The sequence below is a fragment of the Chinchilla lanigera genome, unplaced genomic scaffold (genome assembly GCF_000276665.1).
Source record: "Chinchilla lanigera isolate Chin_1 unplaced genomic scaffold, ChiLan1.0 scaffold00049, whole genome shotgun sequence".
Taxonomy (NCBI): domain Eukaryota; kingdom Metazoa; phylum Chordata; class Mammalia; order Rodentia; family Chinchillidae; genus Chinchilla; species Chinchilla lanigera.
Window position 1 is genome coordinate 5,501,746 of NW_004955450.1, and position 14,224 is coordinate 5,515,969.

Here is a 14,224-nt window from a genome sequence, read left to right on the forward strand (position 1 = left end):
GAACAGAGCATCACGTCACCTTCCTGAGAATAATTAAGCCCATATTTAAGGATTTTAGGCCAAAAAATGAAGGATGTCTAGGTATTCTAACGTTTTATATAAATTAGCAAGGGGAACTGAATTTTCCATAGCCTCAGTGAGTATATTAGGAATCAGGGGAAAAATAGAACATGTTCTCCTGCACAGTGTAAGGGAAACTTTCAACTCTGTCCTAGGAAGGAAGGGTTTATTTTGTGCAATCAAATAATGCATACGTTTTCCCCAAAGCAGCCTCATTTCTGAGGGCTGGAAGCCCTGCTTCTTCTTTACTTTCCTCTTAGGGTCTCTGGCAATTAACAAAAGGAGAAGGGTCTGTTCTGTTCTTCTCCTCAACATTCCTGGCTCCTCCACAGAAGATGCGCACATCTGTCTCTTGAGCACTTCCCTCCCTCTGAGGACCCTCTAGCAGCTGCACAGCTCAGGGGCAGGGGGTGTTTTTTTAAAAAACAGAAGTGGCATCAAGCCTTCAAGACAGTCCCGACCTATTCAGCCAGCTCAGTAAAAGCCATCCATTCCACAAAGGGAGGCCTCGGCTTCTCCTGTCCCTTACAGGGGCTTGTGGGTGAGGAGGAGGGCAAAGTGAGAAGTCTATTGTGGTGGCATCAAGAAGGGGCAGACAGGCTTGGCAGGACATGGTCAGCTTTAGGCACGCTGACACTGAGTTGCTGACGGTGAGGTACACATGTGTCTAGTGTGTGTCTGTGGAATCTGCTACAGGCCTCCCTTATCCATGTCACTACTGACCATGTAACTTCCTCGGGTCTGAAATTACTGTTATTGAAGAACAAAACAAAGTCCAGATACACACAGAGTATTGCACTGTGGAGATTTCTGACCAGAGGCAGGAAGAATTAAGTAAGAACGAAAGTGATGTCAGGCGATCCAAGGTGGGGCAAGAGGAAGAAGGAGCACGAATGATAAAACACACAGACATCCACTGAAAAGAGGGAGCCTGAGGGGATGCAGGGGAGGAATCCGGGGCCAGGAGAGAGAGGTTTAGTGCACACTGAGGTGACTTTCGGACTCACTGTCAGTGTTCTTGCTGGCCTTACTACTTCCTTGGGAAATGGTCATTAGGAGAAACTATTATGACTTCCTAAATTACTTCGCAGTTCTACTGATAATCTCACCACACATTCACTTAGCTTGGGTTGATAAAAGTACTCACAGTACTTCAGCCTTAAGTGGCCTGGGGAATCTTCTGATTCAAGAGAGCTGTCCAGCAGAACTGGCCACACTGATACAGTGTTCTCTATCTGTGCTGTCCAATGTGGTAGCCACTAGCTGCTGTAGGTATGGGGCCCTTACAATGTAGCTGGTTCAACAAAAGAACTGAGAATTTAAATTTTATTTTATCAGAATTAATTTCTCAGTATGGTACATATATCAAAGGGGGTAAAAGTGAGATATACTACACAATCCAAAAGTGAACACTTAGGAAATGTAAAAGTTATATAACACATATTAGAAAACTGGGATTATACCAAATGGATGATTTCTGATTCTGTATTGTTAAGACCAGAAAAGATGAAATAGTGCCTTTATTTGAAACAGTGTAAGTAATAGTACAGGCTGTACACAACGTGGCCTAAATTGTAAAGACAGTATGGAAATGACTAAAGTCTGGGAGATACTAGAGTAGGCAGTGTTATCCTGAAAGCGGGCAGAAGACTGTAGTTAGCTACTGTGCAATCAAAGACGATGAAAAAGAGTTGTTTTCAGTTTTTGTCCCAAAAAGAGTGACACAGAACAGAAAAGAGGTGTGACACCGCAAACACCTGCCAAGAAAGCACAGATGGAGGCACATCAAGCTGAGCTCTGAGGCTGCTATGGATGAGATGGGGCCACTCACCACCCACACTCCAGCTCTTGCGTATGTCTGCTAGGTGAGTTGGGGCAAAACCGCCATTGTGACATCCTGGAAACACTGTGTGAAGTGAGTAGGGCCTGTAAAGGTGGGCTGCGAACTGTAGAACACTGAATACAAATGCTGTTCTGTCTTGTTTTTCCCTCTGTTCCTTCGCACGATCTCCCTTTTAGGACTCCACCTGGACCCTATTTCAGGGATGCACGAATAAAACTTGGTGAAGGAATCGTAACCGCTATGAAGCTTGTAGTTCTCTGTCTCCCATGGCATATGGGAGTGTTTGAGCCCAAACCCTACTCAGGCCCAGGATTATAAAACCCAGGCTTCTGACTATAGGTTTCCCTTGGGTCATAAATGTGGAGTGCTGTCCTCTTGCAAGGAGAGACACCCTCAGGTCATTACATCTGCTGATCCTCTGGAAAAGAAGCCAGGATTTTGCCAGAGAGTGCCCTGAAAAATAGCCAAGGCACAAATTAACACCCACTTTCCGGCAATGGGAACCATTCCTGAAAGTCAAGCCACTTCCGCCAAACCCGAGGGCAACCTGGAATCACCCAGGAGCCAAGACACAATTTATTACTTCACAAAGAACAGAGAATTCTGATCCAGCAGCAAACTAGCTGCCGGGTTTTTTCCTTTCCCACACAAGCTGCATTTCAAAGGCCTGACACTCTCAATTTACAGGGCCAGCCTTTGAGAGGAAGGTTGTGCATCGGACAGGATTTGAAGAACTCCGTAACTGGACGAAGTGAGTCCAGGTCCTCCGCAGTCTTCTGACCCCGGAGATGCGGGCACTGAAGCCCGGGCAGGGTAAGTCAGTAAGGTGCCTGCCTGTGTCACGCAGTGATAATGTTGCAGCCAGCCCTGAAACCAAGGCCTTATGACCCTGGCATCATTTCTCTTTCTAGCCCCCCTGATTTTTCTGCAGCATTCAAACACCAGTTGGGTCTTCTCAAATTAAGTTTTTAAAAATTTTAACTGATACACAAAAATGTAAGAACTGCACACATGAATGGGATGGCATGTGATGTCTAACACACATATAAACTGCCCAAGATTTAAATCACGTTAAAGGCACCTAACTCCTCAAGCGTTTATCATTTCTTTGTGGTGAAATGTTTTAAAAATCCTTTCTTCTAGCTTTTTGAAAGGTACAGCGCATAAGTGTTGGGTATAATCACCATACTTGCAATAGTACCACAGAGTCAAATTAAGATTTTAAAAGAGATGTTCTTCATTTCAAGCTAGCAGAATCCAAAAGGGATTGGGGCACTGCTAGGGAACTGGACACGAAAGGCCAATTTCTAATCCTGACAGGTGGTGCTTCTATGAGAAGCGGGGGGTGGGGTACCCAGCACAGGGTACAGTCCATGTGTTAAGGTGACATGAAGGAAGACTTTCAGTTGCTGCTGATGAGAAGTTAAAGTGGTAAAACCATTTCAACAGAAAAACAGGACAAGAGGCATTCAATGCCTTCAAGATGTCAAAGCCTTTGACACATACTTTCCATTTCTAGAACTTTCCTTAAAGAAACACTAAGGAAAAAAAAAAAAAACCAAGCAAGCAAACAAACAAAATGTTCAAGATGTTCTCTTTTGGGAGGGTAATAGGCAGGAGGAAGAATCTGGAAATAACTAAAATAAATCACAGCCAAGATTTGGATAAACAAATTTGGATACATCCATTCATGAAGGTTATTTATACTGTCTAACAGAAATGTCCATTGGTTATGGTTAGAATGGCATATTACAAAGCTGAACATATGGTATGCCCCTATTTTTGTTCAAATATTGTTCTTCCTAAAGAACAATAAAATTAACATAAATTATCACTGGATAGGAGGACCAAAGGAGATTTAAAAGTTTCTTTGTATCTTCTATTTTTTTGTGTGTTTTGCAATGGATCATATGCTGATAGTGTCATAAAGAATTGTGAAGAGGTTTTAAGAATGAAACAGGTTTATTATTTCCTAGCTGAAGTAGGTAACAATAGAAGAGGAACCTTAATATCTGCTCTGAGGGTGAAGCTTATCACCATTCCAACATCTGTCCAGCGCTGCAAATTACTCCTTCCACTTCCTGATTTGTATCACCAGAGATTAGGTCTACTAATCCTCGAATGGCATAGAAATTGAATCCTATAGATCAACTCTCTTGTGTTAGCTTCTTTTGATGAACATGTTTTTGAGACTTGTCTGTGTTGCTGTGTTTATAATTTGTTCCATTTTATTGCTGAGTGTATCTATTGAATGCATAAGCCAAAATTTGTTTATCCATTCATCTATTGATAGATGTTTGTTTTTTTTTTTTCTCCCAGTTTTGAGCTATTATGACTAGAGCGGCTATTAACATTTAGGGCTGTGTGTGTGTGTGTGTGTGTGTGTGTGTGTGTGCGCGTGTTGTGATTTATCTTTAGTAAATACTTAAGAGATGGAATCGCCAGGTCAGCTCTCCACAGTGATTGTGCATTTCCCGTGCTTACCAGCAGTGGATGAGCGCTTTATCGTCCCCCCACCAGCACTTGGTATCTCCAGTGAAGTCATATGAATGGCTCTACAAGGTTCCCACTTGCATTTTCCTGATGCTTATGCTGTCCAGCATCTTCTTGTAACTATTGGCATTCATACGTCTTCTTCTGCTAAGTATCAGTAGAAGCTTTTTGTCCATTTTACTAGTTGTTAGCCTTCTTATTATTAAGATTATATATCTACATCTACCTATATCTATATCTACATCTATATCTATATCTATCTATCTATCTTCTCCAGAGAAGTTCTTGGTCATGTAAATAGTTTTAAAGATAATTTCCTACCTACATTAGAGTGAGGAGCAAATTAGAGAATGCTGTGATGGTTCAGGAAACTCTGTCCTGCTACTTATATGAAAAGGTAAAACTCGGGCTAAAAACACTGACAAGATCTGCACATCTCCTATGAGCTAAGAAAAATGGAAGTCATCAGCTTTGACCATCTTCGAGTGCTAGTGCAGGGCTACATGAACACATGGCCTAAGGTGTGATCACTTTGATTCTTCATCTTGCCTAGTATCATTTTTCCATCAGTTTCTGTTGAGGTGATCATTTTGGATCTCTATGACTTTCCTTCTTCCCAAAATGCTAGGCTTGGAAAACTCCTGCAAGTAGCATTTATGTTTTTCTTTTCTTGTGTGACTTGTTGCTTATCCAGAGTCCTGTTCTCCACCTAGCATCCTTCCTTGTCCACTTCTGCCTCATACTCTTGCTTCTATCTTCAGGGTCCAGAGATGCTTCTACTCTGGATGGTGAACACAGCTTCAGACATTTGGTACTGTCCTGGGCCTGGCCCACTTTCATTCCTTGCATGTCCAGGCATTCTTGTGAACTGCAAGACCAAGTACCATATTCTTTACCCAAGAAATAATTTTGTGGGGTAGGAGGTGGATTCTTTCCCAGGATAAAATATTAGCTTTGGCTTTGGTATTTAAGGTCTTTGGTGAATGACTTCTTGTCATCTTTCCTGATCTCATTTTTGTTGGTTTTGAAATAAATGTTCCAAGAGGAAAAGGTATTCATAATTGTCCCCATTAAGTAGGGATTGATAAAAAAATTGTAGCCTAGGATCACGAGTCGACAATACATTTCTATCTCATTCCAGCTAGAATAAAGAATCTGGACCTCTATGACTTTTGACTCTTTATATGTTTGTTCTTTGTTCCTCCCTTCATTCATCATTTGTTGATCGAGATGTAAAATGCTGTGCTTGGAAGTGAAATATAAACAACTCAGATACAAAACCTCATTCCGAGGTGCTCACTGACTGGCAAAGAAAGTTGATAGGAAAGAAACTTTCCTTCTGCAACATGCCAGTGTTTTAGCAGGTACAAAATGCTACAGGAATTCAGGGGAGAAATGGAAGACGTGTGCCTAGAAGCCGTCAGGAAAGTAACAGTGATGGTGATGTCCCAGTGGAAAGGCAGCACTTGACCAATGCAGGTATTAGAGGGTAAGCGGAAATAGAAAACCAAGGAAGACAGGAAACGGCACCAACAAACACGTTTCTTCTTGCCCTCCCAAGATGCTAGGGGAAACGTGGTCCTGACGTCGTATCTAGGTAAATTATGCCAGGATAAAGCATTTCCTATGGCTCTACTTTTTGAAAAGAATGAATGAAAAAAACTGGTGAACATTCAAGCATAGATGATTTCAGTCACAGAGGATCCTATACCATTCTCCAGTTTGGTGGTTTGATTAATATTTCTACAGCTAAGCTCTCTGAAAAAAGAGCCCAGGTCCATTTTATTCAGAGTTCTAATCCAAAAGCCTACTCCTGGCATGGCATAGACATTCCATAGTTATTCAAGAGATGGGCCTATGGATCCTGAACTCATGACAGCAGAGGGGCACTGCCTCTGTAGGCAGACCATCTGTTCTAAGTGGCAGTGTGCTTTACACCTCAATTTTTGCCTATTGTTACCCTATGTGAGTGTTATGGTTTATGTCTATGTGTCCCCCCAAAGCCTCATGTGGCCGTTTGATTGTGGGTGTGAGAGCTACACCCGCCCTGGGGTGGATAGTTTGTATATGTAAGGGAGAGGAAAAGGGTGCTTGAGCCCATTCTGCCCTGGTGTTTTTTTTTTTTTGTTGTTGTTGCTTTTGCTGTGTTCTGTTGCCATTAGCTGTAGCTCTCTGCCATGTGCCAGTCTGCTTTGTAATCTGCCAAGTATGGACTGAAACCTCCACAAACTGTAAGCGAAATAAACCTTTCCTTCCTTAATTTTGGGCATCAGGTATTTTGTCCCAGCAACGAGAGAAAAGTAACCATGACAGTTAGCATTTTGATTCTAGCCCTATCCATATAAAATCATTGAACATGTTAACAACAGCATCATAATTTGTATGTCTCACTGCCAGGTGGCCCCAAACCGCCACTGGAACACGCATGACTGTCCTAAATAGAGTCATGCTCGAGCCATTGGGAACATGTTAAGCCACTCCAATTTGAGCTTAGAATTTTCATGTCTATTTGAAAAAGGACATTGGGAGAAATTCTTTTGTTAAAGGAAACTTAAACAATTGCCCAGGACTCCTCCTAGGACTAACTCATTCTTTTAGGTATTCTCTAAGGCTACATACAGATCAAACATCCCTGATTACAAATTCAAAATCTTTGGAGTGCTAACTGGAAAATTCCACACCAAGAAATGCTATTTTATGTACTTAAAATACTTTAAAATTGCTTTATTCCTTAAAATATTTTATGAAATTATCTTCAGGCTATGTGTACTGAGTGAAACGTAAGTGAATTTTGTGTTTAGACTTGGGTCTCATCCATACATCGGTATCTCCTTAAACATGTGTAAATGTTGTGAAATCCAAAGATCTCTGAAATCTGCAACACTTCTGGTCCCAAATGTTTTGCGTAAGGGATACTCAGCCTATACTATGTAGTTTTACTGAGGCTGTTTTGAAGCGAGGCAGCTCTGCTTAGGAATGTGACTCAGGATAATGTGAGTATATTTAATATCTAGCTGAACATAAAAATGACTAAATACCACCTAACGTGGAATTTTCTCTTTTCTTGCAAAACTGCATCCCCAAGGCAAATGTACCTGCAGAGAAGGCCTCAACAGGAAGTACCTGGACAGGCAGAAAGAGCAACCTGACCATTGGGGAATTACAAATCAAAACTACAATGAGATACCACTTCATATACACTGGGACAGCTATAATCAAAAAGAAACCACAACCATAATCCATTAGCGATGGGAATGTTAAATGGAGCAACTGCTATGAAAAATATCTGGCATTCACAAAACGTTAAGCATAGAGATACCATACATACCCTCATGAATGGAATCTGTGCCTTGAACAAGAAGCCTGGGGGAGCTTGCACTAGCAAGGTGCCCTCTATAAAGCCAAGGGTGAGTTCTCCGCAGACACTGCATTTGCTAGCGCTTGATCTTGGAATTCCCAGCCTCCAGACCACAATCAATAAATTCCTATTGTTTATAGATTATTTATTCTATAGCATTTTGGTTACAGAAGGTGGAACACACTTCATATAATAGCCCAAAGTGAAATCAATGCAAATGACCATAAACTGGTGAATGCAGAAGTAAATGTGGTATATCTATACAACGGAATATTACTTTGCCACAAAGGAATGAAGTACTAGTACTTGCTATGACAGGGATAAGCCTTGAAAAATACTCTTCTAAGTGCATGAAGATCACAGGTTATTGCATGAGTCCATATATATGGAATATTCTATAGGCAAACTTTTAGAGCCAGAAAGGAAACCAGTGGTTGCTTAGTGCTGGGAGTTGAGGGGATTCCTAACGCGGACAGGGTTTATGCTGGTAATGAAAAAGTTACTGTTAATAATGGCAGTGGCTATACTCACAACCTTGTGAGTATAGAGAAAGCCACTGCATTGTATACTTCTAGTATAGGAATTGGTGTATGTAGTATTGAATTATATCTCAATTAGTTGTTGAGAGATGAAGGGAGGGAGAGAAATATGATCCAAGGTGGAGCACAGCAGAAAAGCAGGAACAAAAGGACAAAGTTCAACTACAAAGAGAGGTCCAGACAGTTGCAGAATTTGCCACTGCCCCAGGGAGGAGGGGCTAAGTAACACCGGAACACTCTTGTTTTTAGCTGTACTTTTGCTGTATGTGTGGGTTATACATATGACTGAACTAACTCAGGGAACTATCAGTCTGTGCCATCTAACACGGTAGCCACTAGCCGCATGTGGCTATTTAAATTCTTTTGGCACTAGGGTTTGAACCCAGGGCCTTCACATTGATCTACAGTCCTAGCCTTTTTACATTTTCTTTTGGAAAGACAGCATTTCACCGAGTCACTAAGTTGCCTAGGCTGGGTTGAGCTAGCAATCCTCCTGCCTTAGCCTGCCAGAGTGCTAGCATTACAGGCGTGCCCCACCGTAGCCAGCTCTTAAATCCTTAAAAACAAAACAAAACAAAAAAATAATTAAAATTCCGTTCCCCATCAGCACGAGCCACATTTCAAGAACTCAATGGATTTCTTTCATTTCTAGAACTCTCTGTGTGATCTGGTAGTCATATAGTACAGACATAGCACATCACTACAGAAGGTCCATTTTTCTTTTCTTTCTTCCTGATTTATTTGCTTGCAGTGCTGGGGATCGAACCCATGGCCTCACACATGCTGAGCATACGCTCTACCCTTGAACTGCATCCCCAGCCAGCACAGAAGGATCTGATTGGACAGGGCTCCTCTTGATGGCTCACGTGGTCACTGGGCACTTGATCACTTCCTACCAATTGTTCTTGCTACCTTTATTACAGCCAAGAGCTCCAAGAACTTTGTAAGGTATGTTGCAGTTACAGCCTGGTCCAGACCAGGCGAAGATGCAGGCCCCGGGCAAGGGGAAGCTGGGGGGCCCATTCTCTGGTGGGTGTGTCACGTGACACCCACAGTCACTCTGTCCTGCGGGGATACTGGATGCTTTCAGTTTCATTTAAACACACACACACACACACACACACACACACACACAGAAGGAAAAGAATTCTAGTATTGTTTTTATAATGCTGGTGGAATAATAAACAGTTCTTTAATGTTCTGAGCGGCAAGACTCAGCCCAGAGGGGAGGAGGAGGGAAGATAAATCAATATTTACCAGTAGTCCTTATCCCATGTTAAATATTAGCTTAAACTTAAAACGCCCATGGTTTTTGTTGCCACCTCTCCCTCAGCCCACAATTCACTGGCCCTTCATTCTTGTGGAGAAACAGTCATTTCAGAGGCATGGGAAGCATCTGAACCGAGTCCATTCAGTGAGTTTTACTGTTGTCTGTAATAGCTATGGTGAACAGAGGGGTTGCAGGGAAACACTGCGGACTGAAATAGTTCAGCCTCTGCAGCACAGCCAAACTTGAGCCTTCCTGGGCGTCACCAGCCCTGCAATAAAGCAGTAGGGCCAGCAAAATGAAGAGTCATTTGCCAGAATGTCTGAGAAAACCTTTGAGCTGGACTGGAGGTTTCACATTTCACACACCTCCATTAACCCTCAAAAGGAGAAAATCGGGTGGAGTCTCCACACCAAAGCAGCATGCGTTAGGCCTGGTGTTTGCCGTGTGTTTGGCTTGGGTGGTGACAATTCTGACTTCTTAGGAGAAGAGCAAAGCTTGGTCTCCAGAGAAGTCAGAGCGAGGTCTCTCTGGGAAATGTGAAGTCCAAAAGCAGGTCATTCTATAACATTTCTAGGAGGCCCACACCGCAAAGTTCCCATTGCATATTGAAATATTCATGGACATCACTCTCCCTGGGGTTGCCAATAAAATCCCCTATAAACACTAACTGAATGAAATTCCCCACACCGGCTCTGCAGGGGATGTATATTAAATACCAAGCTTTTCTTACCAATGCTACAGCTAAGCCCCAAGAGGTGAAAGAACTTGCCTTAAATCACGGCATGCCAGGGGAGTCCAGGTGTGCTGGTGTCTGAACCTGCTTTGTAAAACCTCATTATAATTCTACAGTGTATGACAAGAAATACTGTCACAATACAAAGAGTTTGGGAAGTTAAGCGGTTACTTAATCAAAGTCGCTTAAATGATTTATGGTTGGAAGGATCAAAGAATTAATGTTACAAAATGAAGCAAAAGCCCAAAACAAAAGCAGTCACAGGAAGGAAAATTTTGGCTTCCCCACGTTTTAGTGCTTTTGTGAAGATGAACCCAACAGATGCTTAAATATTTGCAACGAGGAATAAATTTCTTTTTCATTCTCCAGGAAAAATGAAAACAAAATTTGTGGAATTCAATTCAGGAGCACGTCCCGGCCTTTAAAAAAAATCTCTTAATCCTGCCACCTTTATTCCCAACTTGGGCTGTGGCAGGGGAGAAAATCTATTATTCTTCCTTTGGTGCTCAAAGTCAAAAGCCAAGAGGGTAGCGGAGCTGTCTCTAACCCTAACTTGGTCCAAGACCAAATGCCCGTTCACACCAGCTGGCCTAGCCTCACTTCCATGATCAGCCCCCAAATAGGGCACTCACTTTCCCTTGTCTTGGCCTTCCTGCTTCCCAGTATCTGGCACCCCTTCCATTCAACTGGGTCCCCTGAAAACAGAAGCTGGGTTTTCTTTATTTTTATCCCCTTCGGACTCCTGCTCATACTCCTTCCACAAAACATCAATCACGCCACCCAACACTCATTTTTTGGTGTAAGAGCCTAGCATGTAACAACACCTGCTAATTTCAAACAAAAGTCATCATTTCTATTTCTGTGATGACAAGCCGAGGTAAGTGACAGAATCTGTAATCATCTCTTTGTGGTGCCAAGGCCCTGCTGGCTTTGGTTCCTGCACAAGTATCCTCCTAGGTTACAGGTGGGCTGAGGTCCACAGGGAGACCTGGGTCCAAAACAAAAAAGGAAGGTGGACTGTGACAGAACTTTGTTCCTCTTTAGGTCAATCCGAGGCTTCTTCTAGCAGTGCCTGCACTGCTAGTTGTGTTAGGTGCTGTGCTGAGTACCATTAGCAAGCTCCTTGGGTATTTTACTGACCCAGTCATCTTCTATCAATGGGTGATGTTCTGTTTCTAACCAATCAAAAGTTTCTTGCCTAGTACAGCAGTGACACATCCCTAGGGGGGGCTGTCACTTCCTCTTCCTTTACTCCAGCATGGAAAGCTTGTACCACACCTACCAAAATAGCTTACAGTGATTCCCCCTGTATTTGTTTCATTTTTAGCAATATCTATACTATTTAGGCAGTGGAGCCTGATGGGAAAATTACATCTCTGTAAAGCCAATAAAACAGTATAATAATCAGATTTAAATGCTTTCACTCAATCTAAACAAACCACTTGTGCAGCTTTGTAGATGAATTCTCCAAAAAGTTTGCAAGATAGTGAGCTGCAGTGGGGAAAGTAGCTTCAGATTTAACCCTCACCCTAAATAAGACCAATTACTTTTCTTAATGAACAGTCCGGTGAAGTTCTCAGCTAATTTCCTATCAAGTGGGCTCTATGGACCAGACAGAGCCCTGCACTGAAAACAGCCAGTGAACTCTGTAAGATCTGCAGTCCACCAGACCCAGGGTGTTTCTCGTCCTGCTAGTAGCTGTGTGAAGTTAAGCAAGATGCTTTCTCCTTAAGTCTAAATGTCCTTCCTGCTCAATTATCATTTTCATGTAATGATTATTGGATCTGGGGTTGATTTTACCCCACTTGCAAGCAAGCTGAATTAACCTGTTACGGTTCACAGATGCTAGCAGAAGATCTGAGCCTCCTGAACAAGGGGACAAATGGCTTTATTACTCATTAGCACAGCAAGCACTATGGGTATCAGCACTTGGGTCCCTTTGTCCTCGTATCCGCAGGGACAAAGCAGAGAGATCCAGACATGCAGCATTTGCACTGCAGCTGTGGAACACAAAGCTTCAGAATGCACTGCTTTTACAGAAAGCAAGAGGCGAGTCTGCTCTTCATGCTGGACACGGGGCTTGTCTTCTTTCTAAAGAGTACTCACTGGAAACGCAACCCCGGAGAACGGCTCACGCACAGCAGCTGTGGTCTCACCTTCTTGGCTATGCAGCACGATACATGGAAGCATGAGAAACCAATACGGTAATAACGTGATGATATTAGGCCCCAGGGTCTTCAACATGGTACCCAAAGGGGTCACCTGCCTCTCTCCTCATTCTCTCTTTAGTTCTTTCTTTTTATTCTGTTGGTATCATCACTGGGAGAATTCTAAAATGTTTTTGGTAGAAGACAGTTTGCAAACCAAACAAAGCTTGGAGTTTTCAGGAGCTCTTATGAGAGTTCTGAAAAAAGCTCTTGGTGATGTGACTCAAAATGATGAGAAGCAGGACTGAAACGTAGTCATGATATATCAGACATGCAAGATACCTTTCTGGGTTTACAAATTGTATGATAAAAATGTGTCTTCTCCCTTTTCTACTTGAAGGGAGGGAGGAAGGGGGAGGCAGAAAGGAAAGAAAAATAGAAAAGGATGGGAAGGAGAGAAAAGGAAGCTTTAGTTAAGCCCCTTCCCTTCACCGAGACGGCACCGTGCAGCAGAGAGCTGGATGACCTGCCCTGGCCCCCTGGCAGGCCGTTCTCAGAGCTGGAAGACCCAGGCTCCAACTTCCAGCAGCGTGGCTTCTCCCTGTCCTCTAGGGGTATGGGAGAGGCAGGAGGGCGGGGTGGCTAGGGAGAGCCTGGCCAAAGTAACCATGACCGCCTGAACTTGGGGGAAAGAGTCCTTGGCATACTGAATGACTGCTGGCAGCTGGACTCCAAGTCCCCCACCCATTGCGATGTGAACACGAAGGAGAAGGCAAATTCCCTTAGGCCTGAGCTTCTCGCGGTAAGCCACTCATTGTTAATGGTTGGCAGCCAGTGGAGACGGGGCTTAACCCAGGGCAAAAACAAAGCCCCGAGACTCCAGGAGGCAGGGCTGAGCTTGGGCTCTGGCACACACTCCTGAAGGGCTGGCTTTAGCTTGAGCTATCTGAATGACTTGTCTAGACAGTTCCCATTTCACTGGATCATGAAGTGGCCCTCCCGGCCCCTGAACCGCGTTCACAAGTCATGTTAAATGTCTCCTTCAGTCACACTTACTTCTCTCTTCTTACCCGACTATTATTTTCAAATGGCTTTTAATTTCATTTTTTAGTAGTGCCAATGTGGCAATTGCCTGACTGCAGAAGAACCAAGCAAAAGCTAATAGAAGACTTAACTGGGGAGCTGGTTAACCAGCTTAGCTGAGTGAGAGTGGACCCCTCGGAACTTCTTGAGGTCTGTCTCTAAAAGTGTGGCCGTACAACTCTGGTTCTGCCTCTCTGAGGAGTGTGCCAGGGAAGGGCATGTGGCTGTCTGACACCTGTCACAGGCCACTCGAGGAGCCATGCAGACACTGCACCTGGGCTTTTCTCAGGCACAAGATCCTTGGAGCCCAGAGATTTGGTCTTGGACTTGAGCTTGGGATGTATCGGGAGGCAGATGAAATTCAAGGGGATGATCTGATCAGGTAACCAACTGCCAAGAACCACATGACTCCTCCCTCTTCTCCTAAACTCCTGTGTTTCAAACTTTGGGACAACACAGGGGACGGTGTCCCTAGCTAAGAACACGCTGGAGGTAGAGGTGGCTGAAAGGAAAACACACAGCCAAGTACAGGCCTCTCAACACACTTCCTGGAAAATGTTGTGTTCTACAAAACATTGCCCTAAAAATAGTACAATGTGTGGGAAAACTCAGAGCAATTACTTGAAACTTATGCAACTTTGTAGCCAGAAGCCAGGAAAAACAACTGGTTACACACAGACACAGAGACTGGGGGGGGG

General features: G+C 43.4%; 1 protein-coding gene and 1 long non-coding RNA gene across 2 annotated transcripts in view; one reads left to right on the forward strand and one right to left on the reverse strand.

The window, feature by feature from the left end:
* The window catches only part of Thsd4 (thrombospondin, type I, domain containing 4), a gene marked incomplete in the record, with an annotated part of 530,583 nt that overhangs the window by 205,076 nt on the left and 311,283 nt on the right, over positions 1 to 14,224 (reverse strand).
* Positions 2,595 to 7,893, forward strand: LOC106149598. Its single transcript, XR_001235880.1, has 2 exons — positions 2,595 to 2,716; positions 7,482 to 7,893. It is a non-coding gene; the product is annotated as an uncharacterized LOC106149598 (long non-coding RNA).